The sequence below is a fragment of the Canis lupus genome, chromosome 34, assembly GCF_048164855.1.
Source record: "Canis lupus baileyi chromosome 34, mCanLup2.hap1, whole genome shotgun sequence".
Classification (NCBI taxonomy): Eukaryota; Metazoa; Chordata; class Mammalia; order Carnivora; family Canidae; genus Canis; species Canis lupus.
The window spans coordinates 18,702,438-18,728,674 of NC_132871.1; the positions used below are offsets into that span (position 1 = coordinate 18,702,438).

A 26,237-nucleotide genomic window follows, 5' to 3' on the forward strand; every position below is an offset into this window, starting at 1 on the left:
ATAAAGGATATTGAATAGAATGGAGCCAATAATATACATAAAGTCGGACCGACTACTCCTAAAGACCTCCCCTTGAGGGAAAACTCATACATGAGTTTAGGTCTACTCACAGGTCTGCATTTCTAGGTGTTCTTGATAACCTGAAATAGGACATATCTGGTTAAGGGATTTCAAAATTCTATGTGCTTCTTTACTAGGTCATCAGTCATCTTGAATTTGTTCCCTTTCTGCTTTTGCTGGCACTACCATTTGTGGCTGAAAGCCTATTCTTGACACAAAAGATAAGAAATCATCTAGGAATTCATTTGGTTCACTTTGTTTTCTTGTTCATTAATATTAAGGCTTTCCAAGAAAATGAATGAATCTTTTTACTTTAATTTTCCCTTAACAATAACATCTATACTTTATAAAGGAACTCTGCCAGGGGTTTAAGTAGGTGAGTTACATTTGGTTTCTTTATTATCACAGTAACTGCAACATGGTGTAATCCCCATTTCATATGCGGAAGTTGAGGATGATTACAGTAGATTGGCTCTGGCAAGGCCTTTATTGTGCGTGGTAACAAAGTGAGAGACGAGCGGACACTCTAGAGATGAGAAGAATGGATAAGTGAGGGCTTTAAAGTTGGGACAACTATACTTCAGCCATCTGACATGTGATCCCTGGACCAACGGGGTCAATCTAACATCTTTTGAAGAACAAAAGTTCTAGAATTTTTAGAATGAAAGAAATTGAATATATAAATACTCAAATTCTACATTATTGTCTAAGCCTACCAGTTAGGGTTGAGCAATCTGCTTCGGACACTGCTGGTGGCATGAACCATTCAGCTGTCATGAAAACAGAATTAGAGTATTAGTAACTGAATTGTAGTTGAATTTAATTGTATTTTTCACCTGTTCTAGTGTAATTCTATTAAAACTATGTCATTCTATTAAGGACACATGAATGAGGCCTTCAGGCATATATGACTCATATTTAAATCATATCTCAAAGTCTTTTGTAGGGTGATCATGTGATTTAGCACACAAACTGGGTGCTTTTGAGAGTGAAAGGAGCACTATTAATAATCAGGCTAGTACAACAGCACAATCTGGGACAGTCCAGGGAAAATAGGGATTTGGAATCATCCTACAATAAACCAAATAAACCAAATGTGGACTATCTTGATTCACCATTGATGTCTACATGCAGGGACATTTCTAGTGACCTGGCTTCCAGCATAAAAAAGAAAAAAGTTCTTTCCAAGGTACTTCAGTGTGTGGATAACTCCTATCTTTTAAACATAATTTGGGTTAAACTTGTCCATTATAACAGAGACTGGAGTGAATTAAAGAGTTCCAGGGAATCTATAAAATTTGTTTTTTTTAAAAAAGATAAGTTATAGGGAACTAACTGGTAAAAGAAATTTGACAGAGTACTAGACATTCCTGACAGACTTCTTATTGAATTTTAATTAAAATAAGAGTAAGAAAATAAGTAAATGAGAAAAAGCAGTGCAAAATAGCATGAATTGCTAATAATCGGAGAGAATTTGTGTGTTTTATATTTGTCTAAGAGAGAAAATGAACACAAAGAAGAAAATGAGGAAGAGAGAGGAAAGAAGAGGAGAAAGGGGAGGAAGAGAAAAACATGCTGAAGTTTTTACAGAATTTCCAATGGTGGTTATCACTGTGACGAAACATGAATCTCTTTTGGATGACACACTGTGTAGAGCACCCTCTGAATCAGAAGGGAACACATAGCTTTCCCAGATAACAGAAAAAGACTTTGACTCATGTTGCTATGATCAAAACTATAAGGTCTTCCCTCAGTACCATGTGAGATACCTTCCGGACCAAGCCAAGCTATAGTCCTAACTCATCTCCACTCCTACCCCTCTCAGTATGTACCTAGCCATGCACCACATCTCTCAGAACAGAAGGAAGAGGATGAAGTGGGCCTTTAGGTTCTTAAGGAAGCACTTTAGAGACGTATGGTGGAAAGCTGTACAACTTTTTATTTTTTATTTTATTTTATTTTATTTTAATTTTTATTTATTTATGATAGTCACACACAGAGAGAGAGAGAGAGAGAGAGAGAGAGAGCAGAGACATAGGCAGAGGGAGAAGCAGGCTCCATGCACCGGGAACCCGATGTGGGATTCGATCCTGGGTCTCCAGGATCGTGCCCTGGGCCAAAGGCAGGCACTAAACCGCTGCGCCACCCAGGGATCCCTGTACAACTTTTTAATGCTTTGTACTGTACAAATGATAGCTTACACATTTTACCTGAAAACCTACGTCAATCCTGTAAGGTATGAGGTAGAAGTTTCAAGCTCTACTCAGCAAATTTGGATAGGGCCAAAAATTAAAGACTTCAGATGTAGTTCAGAAGAAAAAAGTAAAAAAAAAAAAAATGGGAGAAATTATAAGAGCCAAGTGTTCAGTGATGGTAAAAAAAAAAAAAGAAAAAAAAAAAGGAAGAAAAAAGAAAAAAGTGCCTGTCCTATCTGAAAGAAATGCCACGCTTACATCAATGACAACACAATGCAAGTTAAGTAAATAAGTCAAGATATCATAAAGAGGCACTGCTGGAGGATGGTAAGGGGCACTGATTTGAGGCAAACTGATAACATAGCCTTTAAAATTATTTCATTTTTGAAGAAGCTGAAAAATCTACATGTAATATTCTTGATGAGTTCAAAAAGATTCAGGAAGAGAAGCTTCTACAAAACTGTTAGAGGTGTTATTCAAGAGAGAATAGGATGAAATAATGGGAAAAAAGAAGGCTAAAACGGGTTGTAAGAAAATGCAAAATATAAGAGAAAGGTTAAAATAGAATTTGAGATAGTAAAGAGCACTTATGAAAAATATTAATTCAGCGTATTGAATTTATTCAATATGGAGAAAAACTTGAGAAATTTTTCCATAATGCAGGAACAAATCAAAACATAAAAGCGATGGCCTGGATAATGATGGATATGAAGGACTGAGATATGATCAAAGAAACAACTGTTTCAAAGGAAGAAAGGGAACGAGAGCAAGGACATATACAATTAAACTTAAAAGAAAAAGTTTTCAAGCTGAAGAAGGATCTGAGAGGATAAAACCAAAGGTGCATCATGACACCTGGATATGCTCTTATAAATTTTTGAATTTTAAAGATAAAAAATAAATAATAAAAAAGACAAGCTGGTCTCAAGGTTCTTCAAAGACATTATATACTGTGATAGAGTAGAATATTGCTTATAAGGCATTTTTGTTTTGTTTGTTTTTATGATGGACATAAATTAGAATGAAGATTTCTCTTTATAGACAAGATTCTGTTATTTATGTATGAAGAATTAAAGGCATATTTTTCAATATATAAAAAAAATTCTCAGATAAAGAAAATGATTATTATAGCCACTCTGGGAAAGAAACTAAGATGTGTATCTACAAGCCTTTTGCATGCGAGTGCAAAAGATGATTCAAAATTAAGAATAGAAGAATAGAAAAATTTTTGGATAAAAATGCTTATTGAGTGCCTGGGTGGCTCAGTAGGTTAAGTGTCTTCTTCAGCTTGGTTATGTTCCCTGGGTCCTGAGATTGAGTCCAGCATCGGGCTCCCCACTCAGCAGCAGGTCTGCTTCTTCCTCTGCCTTTCTGTCCTGCTTGTGAGCTTCTCTCTCTCTCTCTCTCTGTCATGCTCTCAGATAAATAAAACTTTAAAAAAATGCTTATCATTTGAATTAAAAACCAAATATTATAATAAACCAATTATTTATAATCATATAATATAAATATATAATATTTAATGTATAATATATAAAATATTAATATAAATATATAATATAATTATCAGTTACAAAACTGAATGTAAATGCAAAAACACTTTAAAAATGTATTTGGAAAAGAATATATTTTAGATATTCATGACATTTATCTTATCTCAATAATGCAGTAATTCAGGGCTCTAATCACAACCTAAAATAGATTCTGTAAATGTCGAAAGTGAAGAAAAGCAAGGAAAATAAAATGAGTTAATTTTTTTGGAGTTTAATGAACTTAAACATTCATACATTCATTCATTGAGTGAATAAGTCATCAAATATTTATGGAGCACCTGTATGTCAAGTTCTGTGCTAGATATAGTGTTAATAATATAAAAAAAATTCCATGGGACCAAGTAAATATACAAATATATATAAAGTGGGATCAGTTTATGACGGAGAAGAAATCAGTGGTACAGGAAGGGTAAACACTTTAATTTGAGTAGTCAGGGTAAGCACCTGAAGGTGTTGCCCAAATTTAAAATTTCATTAGAAGAATAAATACAAAAAAAAAAAAAGAATGAGGCAGAAAAATTTGATAAACCAATATGGCATACTAGCTTTAACAAAAATTATAATTTACAAAGTTACGTTAATTCAAGTGTGGCGAAATTAGCATTGAAATCACCATTCCTTTTAGCAGAATAAAAATAATCATTCTGAATTAAACTACAGTGCTTAGTAAATGTAAAAAAAAAAAAATGGATGTTATTTCCCAGAGTTTGGAAACTCAATTAAATAATTGTGTAAAAAAAAATATTTCAAAAGCTTACCTTACACTTCAAAACATATTCTAAGCAAATAAAATACTTAAGCGTAAGTGCAATAAATAACAATAAGAAATAGATGTGCTTTTTTTTTCAAAGTTATATATAGTCAACATTTCACACATTTCACAACATTTCGGATAAGAGTATGCATAAAATAAAAACTTTCTCCTAGCCCGGACACACAATGCTTTTTCATATGCAAAGGAGACTGCTGTTAAATTTTTCACGTATCTCGAAATGTTCTCTGTATATAACTGCATACATATGTGTTTATTTGTGCATAAAACACATGTATACATATTTGTCTCTATATAAAACCACACTTTTCATTTTTATACAAATGGGAAAATTATATACCCAATCATCCACATTTGCTTTTTGTTTTTACTGAAGAATGATGCAAATCCATTTCCATCACCAAAGCAAATAAAGTTATTCACCATAATTAAACATTTAAAAATCTTAGTTATTTACCATTTCAATAACTGAAGAAACATACTTGAAAATATTCAATACCCACTCTAAAAACTTGCAATTAAGAATAAAAGGAAACTTTAAACTTCACAAACAGCATGTGCAGAAAATCCTCTAGGTAATAGCACATTTCATGATAAAAGTGAATACTTTATATTTATTAAGAATGAGATGGGGGCACCTGGCTGGCTCAGTCGGTAGGGCATGTGGCTCTTGGTAACGGGGTCATGAGTTCAACCCTTACACTGGGTGTACAGCTTACTTAAAAAAAAAAAGAAAGCCAAAGATGTCTCCTCTTGCCCCTTTATTTAAATGGCATCATACTGGAGAGTCCTGCCAGTATAATAGGACAAGAAAATAAATATGAGACATAATGAGAAAGGAAGAAGTACAACTATCAGTATTCACAGACAACAAGAGTATATATTTGAAAAACTCCAAAAAATTACTATACCTAGTAGAAGCACAAATACCACCACACATCTACTAGAATATAGAATATACCACAACACATTGAGTAGAACACCATTTTTAAAAAACGAATATTTCTATATGCTTACATGTGTGTACAAGCACAGAGAGAAAAAAAAAACTAGGAGGAAATACCCCTGTTTCTAAGTAGGAATATCAATAATTTTTAAATTTTCTTTAAATTTTCTATCTCAATAGAAAATCATACTGGATTTATAACAATAACAAAACAATAAACCCCGTTTAATTTTTTTCAAATAAGAAACATGTTGTCATTTGTCATCAGACAACATGTTTCTATATGTAGATGAACTTTTCACAGCCAGATATCTTTTATGTCTTATTTTTTGTTGTTTATATTCATAAGAAACAACAAGGTTGTTTATAGAATCATTAATAATCTCCTCGCCCCCAAACCTACACATGTTATTCTACTATTTTCTAGCATTTTATAGGTTGGAGAAATACTCTGGACAGCTTAGCTTTTGTTGTTTTGTATATGACTGATTTTCTTTCCAAGATGCTTGTATATTTTTATTCTTTATCCTAGATCTTTAAGATTTTTTTAACGGAAGAAGTAACTCAATATTATACAATAATAACAACAGTAGCCTACAAATGAACATTACGTATATGCCAATTAAATTCCAACACATTTCAAACATCCTCCAATATATTCCTAAGAAATATATTAAAAAAGTCCACCTTTTTGTTTTTTGGTTGTTTTTGTTTATTTTGGAATGAAGAAGCAGAGATACAGGGAGGTTAAATATTTTTCCCAACCCACTTTCCTGAACTCCAACAGTCAGAAATTAGATCCAAGCAATCTGGTGCCAAATTCAATGCTTTCAATTGCCAGGTTGTAAGGTTTACTCTTTATAGCAAAACATTTACTCTCGAAATTCCTCATCTTTTAGAAATAATTACATAAAATATGTTTTTAAATGACTTCACCCATGACATAAAAATAAAATAGGCATCCCTATAGTGCAGTTGTTATCAATAAATGATGTGATACAATTCATCTCAATGTTCTTGATAGACCAGTGTGCCATTTATCATTCTATTCCTCTAAGCTGCAGATCCACCCTCTGTGGCTCTGCTTGGGATCCTGGAACATTTCTCCCTTGCCAGCTGGCAAGATGGTAAGTTTCATCAGTGGAGGACCCTGGAGGGATCCTGAAGGAGAAACTGTGGTTGGTTTCTGCTCATCATCTCTACTGGCAGGCTCCTGTAGAGCTCTGTGGCCAGCAGCACATGGCACCTCTCCATGGGACCTCTCTCTGCACCCTAGAAGCTGATTTCCCAGCCAGTTTCTCAGTGTAGACTCTCAGTGAATTTTTTTGTCTGCTATTCCTTAGTCTTCTTTATCCCTTTGTACCCAATCTCCTGTTACTCCCATTTCCTGTTACAGCTAATGATTCTTTAAACTTTCCCTTTTCGAGTTACTGTATGTTTCTTGTCTCCTCATTGAATTCTTACTGAAAAAAAAACACCCTTAAGTACTACAAAATATAAGTGGCTTTTTTCGGTTGAGTATCATGTATATGTATTCGTGATCATCTCCAAACCTCCAAAATTTCCAAGTTTCAGTAATCTCATTTATACACTAGAAGTAATACAACATATCTTAAAGGATAGAAGTAGATAAACACAAATGTTTATAAAAATACTTGACATATTGTGAAAACGAAATAGAAATGTAGTTATTATGACTTCATAGTAAGCTCTGTTAGGGTGGGTCATTTCTATCCTTCTATTCCTGGGTACCCACTGCCTTTCACAGGGCTTGGTACACTGTGGGTGCTCACTAAATGTTTTGATGAGCATATGTATAAACACATGTTTATACATATGGAGTCTATTTTACTCCATTTCATGTTTGTTAAGTCTATTTGAACTGAATTTCAAAAATGTCACATAAACAAGTCAAGTGCTTTCAACTTTGCAAAAGGTAAATAATATATCACAAAGATATATCTAATATTCTTCAAATATATCCCCGAATCTTCTGGAATCTTGCCTCAAACATATTTGTTGTTATAAACAAGGACAGAAAATCTGCAACAAACCATGTTATCAAAGAGACTAAAACTTTGGTGCACTATTTAATTAGCTATTTTCAGGTACATTTTGTGAGGTTATTTATTCTTTGTCACCTGATAAGATACATATAATTGATTATAATTCTCCTTTTGTGTTCTGTAAGTGCAAAGGTTCTGATGGCAAACTTTATATTATGGCATAATTTGAATACTGCTTAAAGCATTTATTAAGTGGATAAATAACTTCATAATTGATGCCCTTTATTTTCAGGGAGAAGAGAAATGACTTTCATAAATTGTTTTGCACTCTCAATAGTCTCTCCTACAACATTTTCACCAAAAAAGCCTAGACAGATATCAAACTAAAATATGCCATTATGGCCAAGAGGAAGTTGTACAATTTTTCCTTCTTGCATCAGTACATGGGCTTGTATACACATCTACTATTTGTTCCTCCTATTGCAAGATTTTTTTTCTTAATGATCTCCAGCAGCTTTGTCAAGGAAATTTCATTGTTTTTGTTTTTTCCCTAAGAGTGTAGAATTAGTAACACTTTACAAGCTGCTTTGATTGTAGGGGGGAAAGGAAGGCCAGGATTCTGGATTCCAAAAACTTTTTCTAAAAGTAATTAAAAAATGCTTATTTTTAGTGGACTTCCCTGGTGTGTGTGTGTGTGTGTGTGTGTGTGTGTGCGTGTGGTGTTTCTAAAAAGAAAGGGGACAAAGGAAAACCTCTGAGCCATTATATGTGTGTATTTATACAGTGTAATAAATGTATAGACATTTTCCTTTTGCTTCAGATAAATGAAGAACAATATCTGTATAAAGTAGATACTGACTTTGTGACATAACAGCATTGCAGTGAGTGTAGGATCAAATGGTATCCCAAGCAAGAATAGTAGGATCTAATGCTATCCCAAGCAAGAATAATGAATTAAGCCAAAAATATGTCCAAAGCACATATTTGCCTAATGAAATATATAGTAGGATATATAAATGAATGAATGAAGTTGAGTTTTTGAGGCACAGATTTAGCAATACATAACTAGAAACATTGGGCTCTCTCATGAATTGACCACTTTTTTTCAAGAATGTCATAAACTGCTTTGTGTGTCTATTAAGAACGTTTGTTTCCATTCTTCACTGCACTTAGTGTTTTTTGTTATTGTAAATAACAAAGCTTAGTAAACATTTCTAAGTAACATTTGATTTGTTTATATCGAGAATTGACAGAATGTATAAGAATGGCCTATCATGGGCATTTTTCACTGTGAACTGAAAAAAATAAGCAAGAAGAAATAAAACTCTAAACAAAAATCCAGTGGGTCATGGAAGACAGAAATCAGAACAGCTGGTGGCATTTTCTTTGAAGCTTTAACTGAGCACTGTCTGTTTCCTCATCTGTTTTTATTGACTAACTAAATAGCTAGTCATGCTTTGCTTCAACTATCATTTTAGATTGATAGGTCAGTTTCTCTTACTCTTCTAGTCTCATTTAAAAAAACCCAATAATATTCTATTGACACGTCATAAAAATGTGGATATTGGCAGCTCTATCTGACACAAAGTTTTTTCAGAGCTCATCATTTAAGTTGATGTATTAGAAGCACAATCCATAGCTGATCACCTCACCCCAAAATGGGAAATCACATAATCACACAAACAACATTCTTTGCCTGTCTGCTAGGCGCTGAGTATGCAAGTACAACTTGTCTTGCGCTTGATGAACTTACAGTTGTTTATTGATTCAAAGAACTTGGAAACAAAAATCTTACAGAGAGACTTTAAAATAGTTCACTCTGATTATAAATATATCTTTTATAGGTTTTATAGAGTGCACTTTCCCTAGCTGGCAAACAAAACCTGTGTTTTAAATTTCTACTAAAACTAGTGCCACTTTGAGTGCTATGCAGCATACTTCTCATGTAATATTCCAAGTAATACCCACAACATGTCCAAGAGATACCATTATTAACTTTATTATCTTAAAGTAATATCTTAAAACTAAAGCCAAGAGTAGTTAAGTAACTTACCTAAGACTGCACAATTTTTATGTGCCAAATACAGGATTTTTAAGCTGGACTTGCCTATCACCAAAGTATATATTTCATCAATTTTATCACATGAGTCTGTATATGAAAGAGCACACTCTCACAAATTACAGCTATATTCAATGATTCTCAGCATTTCAAAACTATTAAGTAATGTATTTTGGATCTGTATTCCACAAAGGGCACATATTTTTTTAATTGGAGTTCAATTTGCCAACATATAGCATAACACCCAGTGCTCATCCCATCAGGTGCCCCTCTCAGTGCCCGTCACCCAGTCACCCCCAGCCCCCGCCCACCTCCCTTTCCACCACCACTTTTTCTTTTCCCAGCGTTAGGAGTCTCTCATGTTCTGTCTCCCTTTCTGATATTTCCCACTCATTTTCTTTCCTTTCCCTTTTATTCCCTTTCACTATTTTTTATATTCCCCAAATGAATGAGACCATATGTTTGTCTTTCTCCGACTGACTTATTTCACTCAGCATAATACCCTCCAGTTCCATCCACGTTGAAGCAAATGGTGGGTATTTGTAGTTTCTAATGGCTGAGTAATATTACAAAGGGCACATATTGATACGTAATTGTGAATAATACAGACAAAGAAATCATAACAACGTGTAGAACACGTAACACCATCACAGGGACATATGTAGAGACTGACTCTGCATTCGAAGGAGGGGCTGCATTTGAGGGAGCATCAAAAGGAGACATCTGGGATCATTTTATCTGTCACTCTAATGCCAGTGGCTCAGAACACCAACTTCCCTTTAAGCCATCTAGCAGTTTCTGTTTCGTAGAATCCTGTACTTCTCAAAGTGATTACATAGGGGCACATCAAAGAGGTGAACAATTTTCCACAGACTCATGTCTCTTATTGAAATAGCTATTCACATATCTAGAGGTAAGGTTTCTCTTAGACTGTCTTTGCAGGCCTGATTAATGATAGTTTGACTCGTCTTCTTGCACTTCAAGTCCAAGATATTTTGGGTATAGAAGACATATCAAACCTATTGTTGTGAGGAAGTAAACAATTATAAATACAAAAATGAAGAGTGTAAAAGACATACGCAATAATACCAGCTGGCCTGCCACAGAAAGAAGTGTCAGGCACAGGAGCTCACTTCAGGAATTGCTGTAAATTGATTTACAAATACGGCAACAGGAAAAGAGAATTGATACCACTTCTACAATCACCTGACAGCCTACTAACACATAAACAATTCAGAAAATATCTTGCCAGATTCAAGAGCTAATTCTATTGAAATCCAGTTAGAAATTGAATTTTAAATTACGTTTAAATGATTCCTTTGTCCTTAATACTCTTATAGCCGCTCAGGGCATCCAGTTTTCTTCCTTTCTTCCCACAGTTCATAATTGTCTATTTTGCTATGGGATTATATATTTACTATCTACGTTCTCCACCGGAATGAAAGTCCCATTTGGGAAGGAAACATATTTTTATTCACCAGGGTATAGCTGGTGCCTGGTTTCCAGGGTTACCCTATGAATTTGTTGCTTGAATAAATGAATATTAATTTTATAGATATATTAGCATTTATCTCAATTTTTTGTGCACATGTCCCTCATCTCCTAAAGAGGAGCTCCTTGAGAGCAAGACTATAATCTTAACTTGTATTTGTGTCTTCTAGGTCTAGCCTAAAGAGATACTCAACCAGTTAGCGCTAAGTGAATTAATCCTACCCAGATGTTGCAATATCGCTTCACTGACATAAACAATCCAACATAAAACTTCCTCAAATGACTATACTGGAGAGAGGAAAGATCTCAGGATTTACTTCAGAATAGTGTTCCCTATTGCTGTCCAAAGAAAGTTTTCATTGATTTGAATTTTTACAGTACTTTTCTGTATTTATGTGTCATATATTAGTTATTTCCATGCTGACTGGCCTGTACCCAAAACTTGAAACTTTGATCCCACTCCAGTCCAACTCCAGCCTCTCTCCAGACACAGGCTAGATATTGGTACAGATGAGAATTCAGTGGTATTTCCCTTAGCAAACAAATATCCAAGACAATACACTTTAGCATATTAGACCAGAGTGCAAGAAATCACTCAGGAAGTTTCTTAAAATGCACTGCTATTCAGAGAGTCTAAATCAATGAGAGTAAGCTACATTTGCTCTAAACTGTTAAGTTGCACAAAGAAATCTGAATGTTAATAAACATGCTAGGAGGGTGATTTGAGAACCTCTGGGCCAGATCATAAGACTTGAGAGTTTAAAGAGGATGTTTTATGCATCCTTGCATTGCCAGGGCCTATGCCTGACACATAATTGGTGTTTATATCCTTCCTTAAAATGTAGATGTCTATGCCCCCTAGAGAATATGTTTTTTTTTTCATGATATATTTTCTTTTGTTAAACTTCTGCCCTGGAATTCAGTTCCTATTATTTCTTCTCCTATGCTTTGGCTTGACCTCAATAGAAATTCAACCTCTTGGCTTATATTTAATGAGAACCTTCTTTATGGCATTAGCAACCCAATATCACTTAAGATATCTGAATTGTTTAATAGCCAGTTGAAACACAAAAAACTTAGACAAAGTCCTATAGCCACTGGGACCCATCCAAATTTCCTAGTGATAAATAAATAAATATTGAATTAACTCCTTTACAAACTAGTAAAAGAATCTAGGTTTTGTTCTTCAGATAATGCAATGTTCATAAATTAAGCTGTATTCAAAAATATTTTTTCAAGTTATATGATTTTATATTACCTCTCCTAAAATACTTTGTTCACTACTATTTTTAAAATTGCAAATCTGTAAAAATCTTCCATAACATTGAACAGAAATTGAAATAATGGTCTCTAAAAATATGTGCAAACAACAAAAGGCCAGTTTCACCATCCAAATGACCATGATGTTTTTTGTTGATGTTGCTATTATAAAATTTAAACTTAACTTTTTTACAGCTTTTTACAGTTCTTAAGCACATAGGTATGGAGCCTATAAACATTTTACTATAGTACTACAGAAATTTTAGTATCTTTTAAAAAAGATTTTATTTATTTATTCATGAAAGACACAGAGAGAGAGAGATAGAGACACAGGCAGAGGGAAAGCAGGCTCCATGTGGGGAGACCGATGGGAGACTCGATCCTGGGACTCCAGGATCACACCCTGAGCCAAAGGCAGATGCTCAACTGCTGAGCCACCGAGGCATCCGAAAATTTTAGTATCTTAACTTCACTTAATCAGAAAGTTGCAACACGCTTAGAGATTTTTCTATTTTAAAATTTGTCAGTAATACATGAACAATGCTTTCTTGCTATAAAATCTAATAGCATAACAACCTAATGATACATCTTAGAAAGCTTTCTATGTCAGTATCAAGTGAACTATCCCATTTATCTCAATCCTATGTAATATTCTGTGGTACAGATGAACCATAATTTATTTAATAATTCCCCTATTGATAGGCATATAAGTTGTATCCAATAATTTTTTATAAAATCAATACTATAATAAATATCCTCCACCATTGATGGTTGTACTCATGCGTAGGGTTTATTTTACATCAATAGATAAAAGTTAACATGGAATTTTTTGGTTTATATTTTGAATTTTATTTAACACTGAAGTTGTCTCTCTAAGAGATCATACCATTTCTGTACTGCAACATATGAGAGGGTCTATTTCTTTATATATCCTACAAATGCAAATTGTTACACAACTTTTGTTTCATTTTGATGAAAAATATTCTTATATTAATTTTATTTTCTCATTTATTTGTAATGCTCTTTACATTTTCATATGCTTATTACCCATTTATAGTTTTGCTTTGGTTCACACACTTTTCTCCAATTTTAAATTTGATTATCACTTCTTTGTATATGCTTCCTACATATTCTGGACATTGACATTTTGTTGGTTATATTTGCTACAGTATTTTCTTTCTTTTTTTAATAAGTTAATATATTCTTCATAGAACAGAAGTTTAGTATTTTTGTGATATCAATCTCATATTTTCTCTTTCTGGTTTCTGTTTTTAGTGTTTCTTATGAATTCCTTTCCCTCTCTGAAAGCTTAATGAAGACAACTTCTACATTTTTCTAATATTTATTAGAGTTTTGAGTTTTATGTCTGGCACTTTAAAACATCTGGAAGAGATTGTGTGTATAATAAAACACAGGATTTATTTATTTATTTATTTATTCATTTTTACAGACAATTATCCAAGTACTAGTTTACTGCTAGTCTATCCATTTTCAACTAACTTGAATGCTAAGTGTTTGGCAAAATAAATTCCACAGGATACAGAGTTCCCTTCTGGAATCTCTAATTCATATCTGATGTCTATATAGGTACAGTCCTGCCTTATTATACTTATTGGCTCCTGCGTAGCCTTATTTCCTATCTATATTGTGATTTTTGATTGTGAACTCATGTTCATTGGAACTTTATGTTCGGGATTTTATCGAGGCCCCAATTGAAGGTACATTCCTCCAGAGAGGATTCAGATTTTGCTTCTAAGCCATTTACCAAATTAGATCCATTACAAATTAATATTAAAATTCCTAGTTTCCTGTCTGTAACATAAATAAAAGTAATGGGCTACATGTTCTGATACCATTTCCCATAGTGCAGTATGTCAGCCTTAGGAAAAGAGAATGAAGATATTCAAGCAATGAGTCAAAAGCACTGTGAATTAATGGTATAAAATAGGTTTGGAAGTAGTGTATCAAATTCTTCCCTGATGTTTATGAAAAGTAATGGTCCTACCCAGTCACTGGAGAATGATTACATATCCCCTAATAAATCTGGAACTATCTAGAATGTTAAATGCTAAAATATTAGTCCAAATAAACTATTAAACAGAGTTTGGCAAGAAAGGATTTTTAAAAAAACAGATGGAACAACTAGTTCTTTGTCTTATGCAATACAAAGCCTGCAATATTCTTTAAGACCTTCTGAGACCCTCTGGCTGGGACTTTGTGTTCTCTTCTAATTGAGGCCTCATATATTATTTCATCAGTTTGATGTTGCAAATAAAGAATCCTAACTGTGACATGCAGAATTTATTCATAGAACATGATTTTAGCCCCATCCCCATATTTATAGATGTGGAAAAAGAGTCAAATATAGAAACATGTAGCTCTTCCCAAAGAGAAAGTTTCATGTGCTATTATTATTTGTGTTTCACGTTTATTATTAATAAGTTATTTTTAAAATTCATATATATATATATATATGACACTATATATTTTAAAGGGCATGTGAAGCCACATTAACAGGAATAAGAAGTTATGATTATATGTTAAATATTTATAATTAATTTTGATTTCAAGTAAATAAGGTATTTCTAATAAAAATAGACCTGCCCTACGACCCAGCAATTGCACTGTTGGCGATTTACCCCAAAGATACAGATGCAATGAAATGCCGGGACACCTGCACCCCGATGTTTATAGCAGCAATGGCCACAATAGCCAAACTGTGAAAGGAGCCTCGGTGTCCATCGAAAGATGAATGGATAAAGAAGATGTGGCTTATTATACAATGGAATATTACTCAGCTATTAGAAATGACAAATACCATTTGCTTTAACGTGGATGGAACTGGAGGGTATTATGCTGAGTGAAATAAGTCAGTCGGAGAAGGACAAACATTATATGTTCTCATGCATTTGGGGAATATAAATAATAGTGAAAGGGAATATAAGGGAAGGGAGAAGAAATGTGTGGGAAATATCAGAAAGGGAGACAGAACGTAAAGACTGTTAACTCTGGGAAACGAACTAGGGGTGGTGGAAGGGGAGGAGGGCGGGGGGTGGGAGTGAATGGGTGACGGGCACTGGGGGTTATTCTGTATGTTGGTAAATTGAACACCAATAAAAAATAAATTAAAAAAATAAATAAATAAAATAGCAAAAAAAAAAACTAATAAATGTCCATAAAATTTGAGCAGAGAAAATGCAGATTTTTAATGAAAGTATTTTGCTCAAAATCTGAAAATATAATTACATTATAAAATTCATATACTTTGAAAAATGGATTTAAAAAAAATAATTGTTAATCAGTGAATATGCTTGGTCGCTCCCCCCCCCTTCCCATTTCTGGGGATATCTAGAATTTAGGATTGCCCTAGAATGTTAGTTTTCTATCATGGTGAAAAACAGTCAAAAACTCCACTCCTTCAATTTTGTAAATATTTAAAAAAACATGTCAATGAACATTTTAATCACCTCTGAAAGCACAAAAGTCAAGTGTTCCCTTTTCATTTAAACCTGACATCCTTTTTAATCTAGAAGCTGAGTGTAATTAACCTGAATTGTTTTACTCCCAACTTAGAATCTAGAGCTTTCTCTTGCCCAACCTCATGGGGATAAAAAGACATTTATTGAATTGGTAAAGTTCAAACATATAAAAACATCCTTATTTCCTCCTAGATTCCTTACTTTCAATGCTCCTTCATGATTTTGCTAGATCTACCTGGAACTTTCACCCTTCCTGTCAGTAAACATTTGCTGAATTTATGGATATTGCTACTACTTTCTCTCTGTTTTTATTTCTGATACCAAAAAATAGTTCTTTAATAACTGGATTTTAGCTACTTCTCAAAAGCTTCATAGAACTACTTTATTGTTTTTTCTACTCTCTTCTCACTTTTTTCCCTCCATTCCTATTTCTGTCTCCCTTTGTCTCTTTCTCTTCTTCCCCGTATCTCCTCTCTCCCCCTCACTGTTGCTTCTTTTCTTCTTTCCTTCTTCCCTTTCATTAAAAATAATTGCCTCAAAGTAATGCATTCTCTTAGTCATGTGCTAATACTTAGTGAGTTTTTTGTCTTTAAACCCAACTAGGATTTCCTCACCAACACCTGTCACCAAACTTGTCCAGTATGGACCTACTGCATTCATAAACCTCTAACGTTTCCTTTATTTTGGAACACTGATGGTCATATGAGCGGTGCCAACCTGGATAAACACATTGAATCATAAACTCAGTTTAAGATGTGGAGTTCTTGTGTTTCACCTTTGTGCTAACATTCTAATTTCAAACCTATTAGGTAATTCTCAAGTCCCTTTCCCTCGAGTAACCAATTCCTTGTTTGGCTTCCATGTATGGACTCTAAGACTTCAGCCAGCCCCATGAGTCTGCCTGGACTCCTTGCCTCCTATCTGGATCTGTCCTTTGGAGGCCACAAATACACCAAATGTGCATTTGCATTTGCATTTCGCTTTGCACTGGCAACAGCAGTAAGGTATAAGTGTTTTATTGATGTGTATCTTTCCTCTGCTTTAAGTAACTGCACAGACTAGCCATATAGTTTCTCCAATCATGGGAAAGATCACTCAGGGAGGATTCTGCTCCAAATCTTCCTGAATATATTTATCTTGAGCACATCAAAAACATAATTTTGTATGCTTTTAAGAAGGAAGGAAAAGAGAAAATAGTTTATTCAAGTCTTAGCTTAAATGTCACCTTTTTGTTGTGGCTGATCATAACCATTTTTTTTTTCAGAAACAAACTTTAATATTTAGTTTAACATTGCTTTTAGTACGATGCTGACACCGGCTGTGTGGAAAGGGTTCTGGAGAGTTGTTCATAGCAGCACACACCTGCGGCTCTTCTTTGGTTCTGGAGGCTCCAGGGTGGTCAATATTGCTTTGTCAAAGCCATTCTTTAGGCCTTTCCATGTGAATGCAGAACACTCCACATACTTGACCACCTTCAGGTCACTGGTCAGCTTTTCAGCAGTCTCTGGAGTGATAGACTTCTGTTTGTTCTTGGTGAGTTCCTCAATAGTAGAGGGGTCATCTCGGAGATCAATTTGGGTCCCAAGCAAGAAAGGAGCTTTGGACAGTGGTGAGTTTTCTTAGGCACCCACTTTTCCTTCACATTTTCAAATGAGAATGGAGAGACGCTGAAAAACAGACTAGAAACACATCTGTTTGTGGACAATTCAGTGGTTGTAATCTGTCATAATCCTCTTGCCCTGCAGTATCAAAAAGTCCAAGGGTGTATGGTTCTCCACCAATCATAGTCATGGCTGCATACTTGTCACAGTCAGTACATACTCAGATGGAAATTTGTTTGTTGAGTAGGATATCAGGAGACATGTTTTACCAATGGCACCATCGCCCACAACGAACTTGATTGTCTGCATTGCTGAAACAGTTTTGTATCCACTTTAAATATTTCAAATTCGATGATGACCTCAGCTTCTCCACCGGGGTGCTGGAAGCACTCTGATCATAACCATTTTAATAAAAAAATGAAAACCTCTATCATGTTCCATCCCCTCTATCATAGTCTAAAATGAAAACCTCTATCATGTTCCATCCCCTCTATCATAGTTCCATATCATATCATAGTCTATCATAATAAGTCATAGAACTTATTACCTTCTGGTGTGTAATTTACTTCTACAGCATTTTTATTGTATATGCTTATGTTATAATACAGGCTGCACAAGAGCCGGGTCTTTCTTTTGTTTCTTTTCTCTTTTTTGTCTGTTTTATTCATTGCTGTCCCCAAGCACTTAGACTAGTGCCTGGCAGATTTAGGCCCTCAATAAATATTTACTGATTGAATGAATAAGTGGATAAGTGAAAATACCACATCAAAAATGTTCTCTAGGAATAGATACACATTCTGACTCTATAATCAGAATATTTAAAGATAGCAGTTCTTTCCAGTTGTAAGGAGATAAAATGAATGAATGAGTTTCAAGAGGGATATTTATATTTGTTGTTCTCTTTCTTTGATGCCATCATGTTTTAAAATTAAGTATGACCATACACAAGCTCAAAATGAGTTCCTGGGATTTTGATTATTAATCACTGGAAATTTTCCAGCATTCCAAGGTGCTGATTTATTGCCTCCATGTGAGAGACCTCATGAATAGACCTTTCATTACAATTTCCTCAGAATAGCAAACTCCCAGCTGCCCCTTCCAGTAGAGACCATGATTTAACTCTGGAATTTGTTTTGACTCACTGACTATAAAAGCACTGAAAGGAACATGTGGGAATCATTGAAAAACTGCAGGTAAAACCCACTTTAAGAAAAAGAGGGGGAAATGGCCCATCTGAGTAAACAGATGGAACATACCAAATACTTATATGACAAAAAGGATTCTTCATTTTGTACAGGGTGTTATCTTAGGATTATTTTAAGTTCTGCTTCCCTGACATTTTTACTAATGATGACATTTTTACTAATGAAAAGTCTCTTATGTGAATTAAAATAACATGTCTGTTTTATAGGAGATTGTCTGGGGCATGAAATAAGGTATGGATGGGTAAGGAAACAAGTCTGGAGGCAGAAGCCTGTGTTAGGAGTCTTGAGTCCATCATGGTGTTTGTCCAGAGACTAGGTTTAAAGCTTTGTCTGAGTCTCATTAGACAGAACAAGCCAGTCAGAGCAGAACAAATGGTGCTGATGGCCTTCACTGGAGTTGCTCTGTGACTAAATGTCTGATTTATTTATGTTTCCAAACGGAAGCCCTTTTTTATTAAAGGAATAGTTGTTAATTTTAAGGTATCCTGTATTGCACTTCACTTAACTTAGTTGACTTTAGGTATTTAGAAAATGGTTTGCTTCCTGACCTGAGAGGATTCATTTTCCCAAGAAAATAAAGCCCTAGAAAAGATGTTATGGAAAAATGCATAGCCTCACAGGAGATATTTCTGTTCTAATGATAAAAACATTGTTTTTCAGTATACTGAAAAAGGAACATAGGTAAAATTTCTATTTTCTTTATTTTAGCATTAGGAAATACTACAGAGAGGAGACCGTCACTAGCTCTTGAAGGCAATCTTTTTAATATATGGATTGCTATTGATTTATTTTACAAACATGGATTATTTTTACATTTATCCACATACATTTTAATTAAGGTAAATTTGCAGAGAAAGGATAACATAAAATGAACAAGTAGCATCTGAGTCCCTTCCTATGAGAAGGGTAGGTAAATTCTTTGGAGAAATGGCATCTTTTAAGACTAGACTGTCCAAAACAATGACTATTTATACTTAAATTAATTAGGATTCAACAACATCAACATGTTGCTTGGTCACACTAGCCATTTTCTTTTCTTTTTTTTTTTTTTAAGATTTTATTTATTCATGAGAGAGAGAGAAAGAGAGAGACGCAAAGACACAGGCAGAGGTAGAAGCAGGCTCCATGCAAGGAGTCTGACATGGGACTTGATCCCGGGTCTCCAGAATCAGGCCCTGGGCTGAAGGCAGGCACTAAACCGGTGAGCCACCCAGGCTGCCCATACTAGCCATTTTCTAAGTGCCTAATAACCACCAGTGTGTTAGTGGTTAGTGGTTAGCACAATGGACAGCAGACTTATGGAGCACTTCTATCATACAGAAAACTTTTCTCTGAAATGTCTCTAAAATGATTTTAAATGAACAAATAAGATACATAAACAACAATAACTCACACGCAAATACATATATTGCACATACATCAATATTCCAGAAACACTGATGACTGAAAGTATCCCACCACTTAAAGAGTAGTAGAAGATTAAAAAAAGAAAAATCAGAACCCTCAGTTTGATTTGTAAAATCTGTCAGAGAAGATGAATGGCCATTATAACAATAAAGAATGAATCTGCTTTAATGGAGCAGAATAAAAAGAGAAATACAGCAGGTAATTTCTAAGGTTTATTACAAAAGCCTTGAAAGAGCGACGTTGGATGTATATTTTATCTGTTAGCATTTTACATGTTGATGACTTAGAAGATTAATATTAAAATTATGGTTTAGGGACTACAAGTGAAAAGCAGGTAATTGTCATATTTAAACATTTAAACTTGATGAACATTACCCAGTCACCTGTGCTACTTGAAGCATCCTTTGATCCAGAATTTTTCTGCAGAAAAAATAAATTTTTTACTCTACATACAGGTAGATCAAACTGAAGTAGATCAAACCATGTAAATCAGTATCTAAGACTCCCGATGTTCACTCTCCAACTTACTGGTTTTAAAATATCTAAAGGAAATTTCACATATAAGATTTTATATCACTGTGGTACAGTTAATCAAGTCACTTATATGAGTTTGTTTTTTTTCTCTTGTATCTATTGCATCACCCAGACTTGTCAAATTATGGATTTGTCATGCTTGACATTTAATTTCAAATGAGCCAAGTCTTCCTAGAATCATTGGAACAGCTAACAATTAGACTACATCCCAAAGAAAATGTGAAAGGAATGCACCAACATGCAGATGAAGGACTATGATTTATTCAGCACAAATACATCAGTAAAGAAAGCAGAGCAAACCTAATAAAGGGTGGTGAAAGCAATTAAACACACCCTGAGAGTAGATGGATCATCAAGCATAGAGAGAAGTCTGGGGGGACCCCAGTGCTTTTCTGTGCAGCACTTGAGAATAAGGCGCAGGCACTAATCCAACAGCCATTGCTATTCTTGAGTCCTGAGATGTATCCTCTGATCGATCTGCATTGATTTTACTAAATTCTAAGAATACAGGTCATTAGGTAGCTACATTGTAATGATCTATTGAAGTTTCTCTCTAAGATTCTACTGTTTATGAAAGAGCTATAAATTAATACTGCCTTCAAGTATGAAACTCTCAAGGCTACTTAAGATGTTTAGTCTGGGAGCCACCACAGTTACTCACATAATCCTACACCCTGACATCTTTGTTACCACATTTTATTCAGACACACAGGTTTATCTTCTTGGAATAAATTCTCTTTGCAGCAGAGTAGTAACATCAATGTACTCTTTAGTTGTGTAGGTTTTGTGAAGCTCATACAAAGCCTGTCAAAACTAACTATAACTATTAAAAGGGCTCATCCTTTTCCTACCTACGATAGAAATTTGGGGCACCATAGAAGAGTTGAAAGGATCCCATAATGAAGGAAGTTCCTTTCTTTTACAAGCAGTGACATAGAAATTACAGTTCTTGTGCATTGTACAGATAAAAGTTAGCTTCCATGTTCACCCCCCAGCGCAGTTTACCCACTCTGTGTTTTCCAGTTTAATTCTTGATATCTTCAGTATATCTGGAAATTTAAAACTGAGGTCACTCTTAAATTTAAGTCATATCCTGATATTCAAATAAAGAGGCTTTTGAAAATGTTTGTGTGGAAAAAAAAAAGAAAAAAAAAAGAAAAAAAAAAAAAAAGAAAATGTTTGTGTGGGAACCTAAAAAAGCACAAGAGAGAAGTGAGGAAGGACAAGCGAAGGTGTTTATCTCATGTAACATTGGTCAGTTTGCCAACCTCATCTTTGCCTCCCTATGCAAAGATCTCTGCAGGCCAGCATCATCTGAACATAAATCATTCCTAAAGCTTTCCCTTTTGGCCTCGCTAATCTTATTCTATTGCATTCAGCCAAGTGCTCATAAAGTTGAATCATAAGCCCGAAATATGTGGGGGTAAATTCCTCAAGGCTGATAAGTAATCATATGAGGATATCAATTGGTTATACACAAATGAACTGAAAATGAAAACTAGAAATTGAGATCCCAAATTACCTGTCTTTAGAAATCCATGTCCATCCAGTTCATTAGCAAACTCCCCTTTATTCTTTCCACACCTACCTCTCACTCCAAATTATAATACTTAGTCAACTGGAATCAGAATGGGCTGGATTATATATAAATAATTCAGAAGTGTGTAAAGTTTCTCAAACTATAATGAGCACATGAATTATCTGAGGATCTTGTTAAAATGCAGATTCTGGTTTGATAGGACTGGTTGGGCCTAAAGTTCTGCATTTCTAATATGCCTCCAGGTGATGTTGATACTCTGAGTCACAGATGACACTTTGGTGGTTTTTTAAAAAATATTTTGTTCATTTATTTATTTGAGAGAGAAAGAGAGAGAATGAGCTGGGGGGAAAGGCAGAGACAGAAGGAGAAGCAGGCTCCCCAAGCTGGGCTTAACCCCATCCTGGGATCATGACCTGAGCCAAAGGTAGTCATTCAACCAACTGAGCCACCCAGGTACTCCCACACATGGCACATTGAGTAGCAAAGTTTTAAAGTAGAGCATTATTGGCTTTCCCAAATTATGAACTGCCGGCTATATTCCACACTGTTCATCTTGACTGGCAACTTGACAGTTTGGTATATACTCAAATGACATCCTAAAAATTGTACTAATTATGGCCTTTAACAAATATCACAAATACTATAATATGCATTATTGGGCTAAAATGAAAAAAACAAAATGTGACTAATCAGAAATGATAAATGATATCTGTATTTTCCAATAAATTATTTATATTTTGCACTTCTGTCATAGTTGAAAATTATATTAATAGTGCAATTTCTAACATATGAGCTATTAACTTTTTGATGACATTTGTAAAACATTAATCAAATTTATGAGGTTTTCTCCTAAATTATGACACTCTCATGTCACTTTTTATTCCAAATTCATTAAGCACATTTAGTTTAATTGTCTGAAAAAAGAGATGCTGAAGGCATTTTTAATTTTTAAAAAAATTTTTCCATTGACAGTTACTTATATTTTATCCTTTTATTTTCCCACAAGGAAACAAATATATTTCCTTTTTTTTCACAAAAGGAAAAGTCAGATGATGGTCAAATGCATTGTTCAAAGAGCCTAATACTGAAAGTGCTTATTGTACTAGTTTAGAATCAATTAAAATATATTTTGTTTAGTTTTAAAACTTAAAGTAAATATAATAGAGATAGAAGTATTTAAATATACCTCTATTTTTCCTAAATTGTGCTTCTTGAGCCATATTTTCTCATTTTTTTCTTCTTAATGTTTAAAACAAAACTTAAATATTTTCTTATTAACCACTAATGTACAATATATGATCCTAGGAAATCACATCAAAATATTGTGCCAACCTTCAGAGATGTGGCTGTGACCAGTTTCAGGTGACATCTTGTCAAAAGATGTTTCCTCGCCTTTCTTGTCTGAATCATGCACAGAATCATCGAACTGGCTCCCAGGGTGACTCTTAAATGTTGGTGAACATAAACTTCTCCCAATTTCTACTTCCTGTTAAAAGACATTAAAGGGATGCATGTTACAAGCTATCAGTGGGAAACAGATGTGGTTTTCAGGGGGTTTAGAAGGCAGGAATGAAAGAGAAGGGGGGATTCCTATGAGTGATGTTTTCCAATATGCTTCGGGTAAAATTTTGATAACTTAGCCAAGAATTGCAAACACATATCTGACACTTAGTTTACTTTTCTGCCACTAGTTCCACTTCTGGATTAGCTTTTCTTTCATGTGGGTTTTTTTGCTCTCATAAAAGAAAGAAAGTGGAAATAAGGGTCACAATACAATGTAATATATGTTAATAGATGCAACTTCCTAAGACATGAGAAATGTCCATGAGGGACTTCAAAAAAGTAGCAATATATTGACATTATATGCTTAAGACAGAAGGAAATGAGGTTTTTTTTTTTTTAATGCCATGCTCATCTTGTAATGATAATCTTAGTAAATACAGAGCTCCCAAATTACACACCCATTCGCACTATATAGTAAGTATAGTTTGGCAATTCATAAAGATTGTGAAATTACTCCTTTGAAATAATGATTTAAATAATGATAAAAGTTTCCCAAAGGAAAAAAAAGGATAAAGGGAATTTCAAATAAAGGGAGTCTAGTGCTCCTTATTTTATAGATTAAGTAATAGAATCTAATATAACAAATCATGTCAATCAGACTAATCATTTTAAATAAAAATTATAAAATGCTGGTAAATGAGTTAAGATAGCTTAAAAAGCAAAAGTATATATTTTTTTAAAAATCAAGTAGTATATTGAAAATTAATAGCTACTCATAAATTTTAGATTTTTGTATATTAAGTTATATTTTCTAAGCAACAGTAATTCAAACAATGATGTAATTAATTGCTCTTCACTTTCATTACATTATAATCATGTAATGAATTGCTCTTCATGTCATTGCTCTGGAATGAACGAGTTCAGTTTGAGAGACAGCTAAAAACTCAAACATTTCTTAGAATAGATACACTTTCTATGTCAATGATAGGATGAAAGGCAAAGCTTTTGGAAAAATAACCTTTTAGCATGCTTATGTTTTCTAATTTTCACATCCATTTAAATATATATTTTCATATATATATATATAAATACACAATTAGAAAATAGTGGTATGCATTTAATCATCTCATCTTCAAATACCCTACAAATACATTATGTATACTATCTTCATTACTGTGAACCTGAACTGGAACTAAAAACATTTACAGGAGAAAAACAGAGGAAAAGGAGTTCCCATTTTTTCAGGGCACTGACCTTAACATTTGTGCTTGGAACTATTATAAAGAACCCAAATGTTCATAACAATAGTGATGTTGATGTTGTTGAGACACAGTTTAAGACATGCCTGGCATGTGGGTATGAGTTTCTTAGCTGGTGAACATGCAGAGTCCTCACCTCAGTTCATTCTGGTATCCTCTCCCACTGTCAAGTAAAGTGATTTCTATGAAATGGATGCAGTATTCATTTGCTCTTGTTTCAGCAATTTAACCCAACTCCTAGCATCAGCAAAAATAAAATGAGATAAATAAAGAGAAAATGAAGATGCCTGAAAAGTCGTGATTCCTGCTCAGAAATTTTTCGTTTTGACAAAGGGCGGAATGCTAAATATGGTCCATGGACTCGACTGATGACATGGAAAGATCACCTCTCTGTTTCATATAGAAACATGGTAATGTGATTTAGTAAAATCGTTCAAGCAAATATCTCAGCCAGTGATGACACTAACTTATGCTATATTGGTGTTCTCAACTTCAAACTCACAAATACCAAGAGTACATCATATACTGAGGTGGTAAAAGACTTCACAGTCAACATATGAATGCAGTAGATCTGCTTCCAAGCCTTGACCTCCTTCAGATCCAAGTCATTCTGTGGCAAGTTCCTTAGAATAAATACTTTAAGTCAGTGGGAGGGAGGGGTTTTTTTATAGGGACATAAAAGATCTTAGATAAGGTTGAACTGAGCTGTCTCTAATCACAGCAGCGATCTGCTTTAATCTCTTTTAATCTGTTTTATGCACTGTTTCCATAAAAGATTTACTTTAAGTAAGAATCTACAGGCTTAAACAAATGCACAAAATACCAGTGTGGAGGGAAAATATGCAGCACTTGAAGATGAGAAACTTGGATTCAAGCCCTCCTTTCACTATTTATGAAGATGTGTGGCCTTATTTTGGTTCCTTGATGTATCTAAGACTAAGTTTTCTCTGATGCTATATAAAGAGATTTAGTCACTAAATATCTAACATTTAACAACCGACCATTTGTGGTACAATTTTATTTGAAATAAAATTTAAAAAAATAAAAAGTTGTATTCATCTTTTGTAGTTTCCATTCTAGTAAGTGAGGCAGTAATACAGAACATAAATCAATGTAAATATGCAACTATGTACAGATCAGAAAAGAGACATATAAATGCTGAGTGTCTAAAATGGGGGTACTAATCTACTGAGAAAGGTCATGCGAAACTCCCCTGGGGAAAAGATCTGCAGGCGATATTTGAAGGAGAAATGGGGCTTAACTAAGTGAAGAGCTTTTCAGGTGGAGTGAACACGTGCAAATGTCCTGGGCTGTGAGGAAGCTCAGTGGATAGAACTGAGATTGAAGCAAGGAGCCTGAGAGAGAAT

General features: G+C 34.2%; 1 pseudogene; it reads right to left on the reverse strand.

Moving 5' to 3' along the window:
• Nucleotides 1–17,167: 17,167 nt before the first annotated feature.
• On the reverse strand, nt 17,168–17,731 carry LOC140624210 (cell division control protein 42 homolog pseudogene; annotated as a pseudogene).
• Between the last annotated feature and the right edge of the window lie 8,506 nt (nt 17,732–26,237).